General features: G+C 39.7%; 1 pseudogene; it reads left to right on the top strand.

The window, feature by feature from the left end:
* Gm17872 (predicted gene, 17872) overlaps positions 1–443 on the top strand; it is a 938-nt pseudogene extending 495 nt beyond the window's left edge.

Genomic DNA, 5,967 nt, shown 5'->3' with positions numbered 1-5,967 from the left:
TCACAACCATCCATAACGAGATCTGACTCCCTCTTCTGGAGTGTCTGAAGACAGCTACAATGTACTTCCATATAATAAATAAATAAATCTTTAAAAAAAAAAAAAGAAAAAAGAAAACAGGACTTAGCAACCCTAGCCGATCTGCCCATGAGTCCAAAATGCTTGAAAAGTATGGAGGATTCAAATTCAGTGCCCCAGTTGTGCCAAGTTCTTTCAATTTTGGAGGCCTGGCACCAGGGATAAATTGAGTTTCCACTTTCTTTCCTGCTGTGTGAGAGTCATGAAGAACTTGTGTTCCTCCCAGTAGTGGTTCCAGAACCGGTTCATGTTATCTACTAACTGATCAATAGAAGGGCAGAAACTCCAGGAGGTGGGAGCTGATTGTGTAAACCTGGCACTGGACGAGAAACTAAAGGGACTGGGGGAGGGGCTAGCTGGGGGGGGGGCTATTTTCTTAATTTTTGAAGAAAGTTAGATCCTGACCAAGAGACACTGTGGAAGCAAACTGCAAAGACCCACAACCAGACATTATGCAGAGAGAGAGTCTAAATTAGGGGTCTCCATCAGGTCCCTCCCCTCAGAGATCTGGAAACTCTGTGGAAGACAGGGAGCGAAGACTGTAGGAGAATATAGCTCACTGAATCAACCAAGCAGGGCTCACAGGGGCTCACAGACACTGAACCGGCAAGCATGGGATCTGCAGAGCTCTGCATCAGGTCCTCTGCTTGTGTGGTACAGCTGTGAGGTTGGTGTTCCTGTGGGACTCCTCACAATGGGAGCAGGAGTGTCTCGGGCTCTGCCTCCTGCTGGGTTGTCTTGTAGGCTTCACCTTGTTTTGTCCTGTCTGACTGTTGTCTCTTGGAGGCCTGCTCTTTTCTGAAGAGGAGAAGGAGGAGTGGGTCTGGGAGAGAAGGGAGGTTGAGGGGAGCTTGGAGGAGAGGAGGGAGAGGAATGTGTGGTTGAGATGTATTGTACAAGAGAAGACCCTGATCCCGGATCTCTCAAAGACCAGTCTGCGCAGGGGAACGCTGGGGCCGCAAGAGTAACACAGCTTCTTGGACAGGGTCCCTTCAGGCCTTCATCTTCAGCCAGGATATGGAGCTGAGCTCCAGATCTCTGTGCACCTTCCCTGCAAGAGGAGAGCTTTTCTGGGACTCAGGAGAGAATTGGACTCCCAGGAGTGCTGACAGAGGCCAACAGAATTACAGGAGGAATAAGCTCCATCCAGAGACAGCTAGAACATCTAACACCAGAGATTACCAGATGGCAAAAGGCAAACTTAAGAATCTTACTAACAGAAGCCAAGACCACTCGGCATCATCAGAACACAGTACTTCCACCACAGCGAGTCCTGGATACCCCAACATACCCAAAAAGCAAGATTCCAATTTAAAATCATATTTCATGATGCTGATAGAGGATTTTAAGAAGGGAATTAATAACTCACTTAAAGAAATACTGACAAAAAAGTAAAAGTCTTTAAAGAGGAAACACAAAAACCCCTTAAAGAATAACAGGAAAACACAACCAAACAGGTGATGGAATTGAACAAACCACCCAAGATCTAAAAATGGAAGCAGAAACAATTAAGAAAACCCAAAGGGAGACAACTCTGGAGATAGCAAAGAAATCAGGAACCATAGATGCGAGCATCAGCAACAGAATACAAGAAATGGAAGAGAGAATCTCAGGTGCAGAAGATTCCATAGAAAACATGGGCACAACAATCAAGGAAAATTCAAAAGCAAAAATAACCTAACTCAAAACATCCAGGAAATCTAGAACACAATGAGAAGACCAAACCTAAGGATAATAGATATAAAGGAGAAGGAAGATTTTTCAACTTAAAGGGCCAGTAAATATCTTCAACAAAATTATAGAAGAAAACTTCCCTAACCTAAAGAAAGAGATGCCCATGAATGTACAAGAAGCCTACAGAACTCCAAATAGACTGGACCAGAAAAGAAATTCCTCCCGACACATAATAATCAGAACAACAAATGCACTAAATAAGGATAGACTATTAAAAGCAGTAAGGGAAAAAGGTCAAGTAACATATAAAGGCAGGCCTATCAGAATTACACCAGACTTCTTACCAGAGACTTGAAAGCCAGAAGATCCTGGACAGATGTTATACACACCCTAAGAGAACACAAATGCCATCCCAGGCTACTATACCCAGCAAAACTTTCAATTACCATAGATGGAGAAACCAAAGTATTCCATGACAAAACCAAATTCACACAATATCTTTACATGAATCCAGCCCTTCAAAGGATAATAAATGGAAAACTCCAACACAAGGAGGGAAATTATGCCCTAGAAAAAGCAAAAAAGTAATCCTTCAACAAACCTAAAGGAAGATAGCTGCAAGAACAGAATCCCAACTCTAACAACAAAAATAACAGGAAGCAACAATTACTTTTCCTTAATATCTCTTAATATCAATGGACTCAATTCGCCAATAAAAAGACATAGACTAACAGACTGGCTACATAAACAGGATCCAACATTTTGCTGCATACAGGAAACCCACCTCAGGGACAAAGACAGAAACTACCTTAGAGTAAAAGGCTGAAAAACAATTTTCCAAGCAAATGATCTGAAGAAACAAGCTGGAGTAGCCATTCTAATATGGAATAAAATTGACTTCTAACCCAAAGTTATCAAAAAAGACAAGGAAGGGCACTCATCAAAGGTACTCATCAAAGGTAAAATCTTCCAAGATGAACTCTCAATTCTGAATATCTATGCTCCAAATGCAAGGGCATCCACATTCATTAAAGAAACTATAGTAAAGCTCAAAGCACACATTGCACCTCACACAATAATAGTGGGAGACTTCAACACCCCACTCTCATCAATGGACAGATCTTGGAAAAAGGAACTAAACTGAGACACAGTGAAACTAACAGAAGTTATGAAACAAATGGATTTAACAGATATCTACAGAACATTTTATCCTAAAACAAGAGGATATACCTTCTTCTCAGCACCTCATGGTACCTTCTCCAAAATTGTCCATATAATTGGTAACGAAACAGGCCTCAGCAAATATTGAAATTATCCCATGTATCCTATCAGATCACCATGGACTAAGGCTGATCTTCAATAACAACATAAATAATAGAAAGCACACATACACGTGGAAGCTGAACAACACTCTACTCAATGATAACTTGGTCAAGGAAGAAATAAAGAAAGAAATTAAAGACTTTTTAGAGTTTAATGAAAATGAAGCTACAACATACCCAAACTTATGGGACACAATGAAAGCAGTCCTAAAAGGAAAACTCATAGCCCTGAGTGCCTCCAAAAAAGAAACTGGAGAGAGCACATACTAGCAGCTTGACAGCATACTTAAAAGCTCTAGAACAAAAGGAAGCAAATTCACCCAAGAGGAGTAGACCATAGGAAATAATCAAACTCAGGGCTGATATCAACCAAGTGGAAACAAAAAGAACTATACAAAGAACAACCAAACCAGGAGCTGTTTTTTTGTTTGTTTGTTTGGTTGGTTGGTTTTCGATTTTGGTAGGTTTTTTTTTTTAAATCAACAAGATAGATAAATCCTTAGCTATAGTAACTAGAGGGCACAGAGACAGTATCCTAATTAACAAAATCAGAAATGAAAAGGGAGACATAACAACAGAACCTGAGGAAATCCAAAACATCATCAGATCCTACTACAAAAGGTTATGCTCAACAAAGCTGGAAAACCTGGAAGAAATGAACGATTTTCTAGATAGATACCAGGTACCAAAGTTAAATCAGGATCAGATTAACGATCTAAACAGTCCCATATCCCCTAAAGAAATAGAAGCAGTTATTAATAGTCTCCCAACCAAAAAAAGCCCATGACCAGATGGGTTTAGTGCAGAGTTCTATCAGACCTTCAAAGAAGATCTAATTCCAATTCTCCAAAAACTATTCCACAAAATAGAAACAGAAGGTTCTCTACCCAACTCATTCTATGAAGCCACAATTACTCTGATACCTAAACCACAAAAGACCCAACAAAAAAGAGAACTTCAGACCAATTTCCCTTATGAATATAGATGCAAAAATACTCAATAAAATTCTTGCAAACTGAATCCAAGAGCACATCAAAACGATCATCCATCATGATCAAGTAGGCTTCATCCCAGGGATGCAGGGATGGTTTAATATATAAAAATCCATCAACGAAATCCACTATATAAACAAACTCAACAACAAAAACCACATGATCATCTTGTTAGATGCAGAGAAAGCATTTGACAAAATCCAACACCCATTCATGATAAAAGTCTTCGAAAGATCAGGAATTCAAGGCCCATACCTAAACATGATAAAAGCAATCTACAGCAAACCAGTAGCCAACATCAAACTAAATGGAGAGAAACTTGAAGCAATCCCGCTAAAAATCACCGAGTAGAAAAGGCTGCACATTTTCTCCCTACCTATTCAATATAGTACTTGAAGTCCTAGCCAGAGCAATTACACAACAAAAGGAGATCAAGGGGATAGAAATTGGAAAGAAAGAAGTCAAAATATCACTATTTGCAGATGATATAATAGTATATATAAGTGACCCTAAAAATTCTACCAGAGAACTCCTAAACCTGATAAACAGGTTAAGTTTAGTAGCTGGATATAAAATTAACTCAAATCAGTGGCCTTTCTCTACACAAAGGATAAACAGGCTGAGAAAGAAATTAGTGAAACAACATCCTTCACAATAGTCACAGATATATCAAATACCTTGGTGTGACTCTAACTAAGGAAGTGAAAGATCTGTATGATAAGAATTTCAAGTCTCTGAAGAAAGAAATGGAAGAAGATCTCAGAAGATGGAAAGATCTCCCATGCTCATGTATTAGCAGGATTAATATAGTCAAAATGGCTATCTTGCCGAAAGCAATCTACCGATTCAATTCAATCCCCATCAAAATTCCAACTCAATTCTTCACCAAGTTAGAAAGGGCAATTTGCAAATTCATCTGGGATAACAACAAAACTAGGATAGCAAAAAATATTCTCAACAATAAAAGAACCTCTGGTGGAATGGTCACCATGCCTGACCTAAAGCTGTACTACAGAGCAATTGTGATAAAAAAACTGCATGGTACTGGTACAGTGACAGACAGGTAGATCAATGGAATAGAATTGAAGACCCAGAAATGAACCCACACACCTATGGTCACTTGATCTTTGACAAAGGAGCTAAAACCATCCAGTGGAAAAAAAGACAGCATTTTCAACAAATAGTGCTGGCTCAACTGGAGGTTATCATGTAAAAGAATGCGAATTGATCCATTCTTATTTCCTTGTACAAAGTGGATCAAGGAACTCCACATAAAACCAGAGACACTGAAACTTATAGAGGAGAAAGTGGGGAAAAGCCTTGAAGATATGGGCACAGGGGAAAAATTCCTGAACAGAACAGCAATGGCTTCTGCTGTAAGATCAAGAATTGACAAATGGGACCTCATAAAATTGCAAAGCTCCTGTAAGGCAAAAGACACTGTCAATAAGACAAAAAGGCCACCAAAGATTGGGAAAGGATTTTTACCAATCCTAAATCCCATAGGGGACTAATATCCAATATATACAAAGAACTCGAGAAGCTGGACTCCAGAAAATCAAATAACCCTATGAAAAAATGGGGTACAGAGTTAAACAAAGAATTCTCAACTGAGGAATACCAAATGGCTGAAAAGCACCTGAAAAAATGTTCAACATCCTTAATCATCAGGGAAATGCAAATCAAAACAACCCTGAGATTCCACCTCACACCAGTCAGAATGATCAGAAATTCAGGTGATAGCAGATGCTTTCGAGGATGTGGAGAAAGAGGAACACTCCACCATTGCTGGTGGGATTGCAAGCTGGTATAACCACTCTGGAAATCAGTATGGCAGTTCCTCAGAAAGTTGGACATAGTACTACCGGAGGATCCAGCAATACCTCTCCTGGGCATATGCC

Source organism: Mus musculus, chromosome 13 (genome assembly GCF_000001635.26).
Source record: "Mus musculus strain C57BL/6J chromosome 13, GRCm38.p6 C57BL/6J".
In the NCBI taxonomy this organism is placed as follows: Eukaryota; Metazoa; Chordata; class Mammalia; order Rodentia; family Muridae; genus Mus; species Mus musculus.
This window is presented reverse-complemented; position numbering and strand designations above follow the sequence as displayed.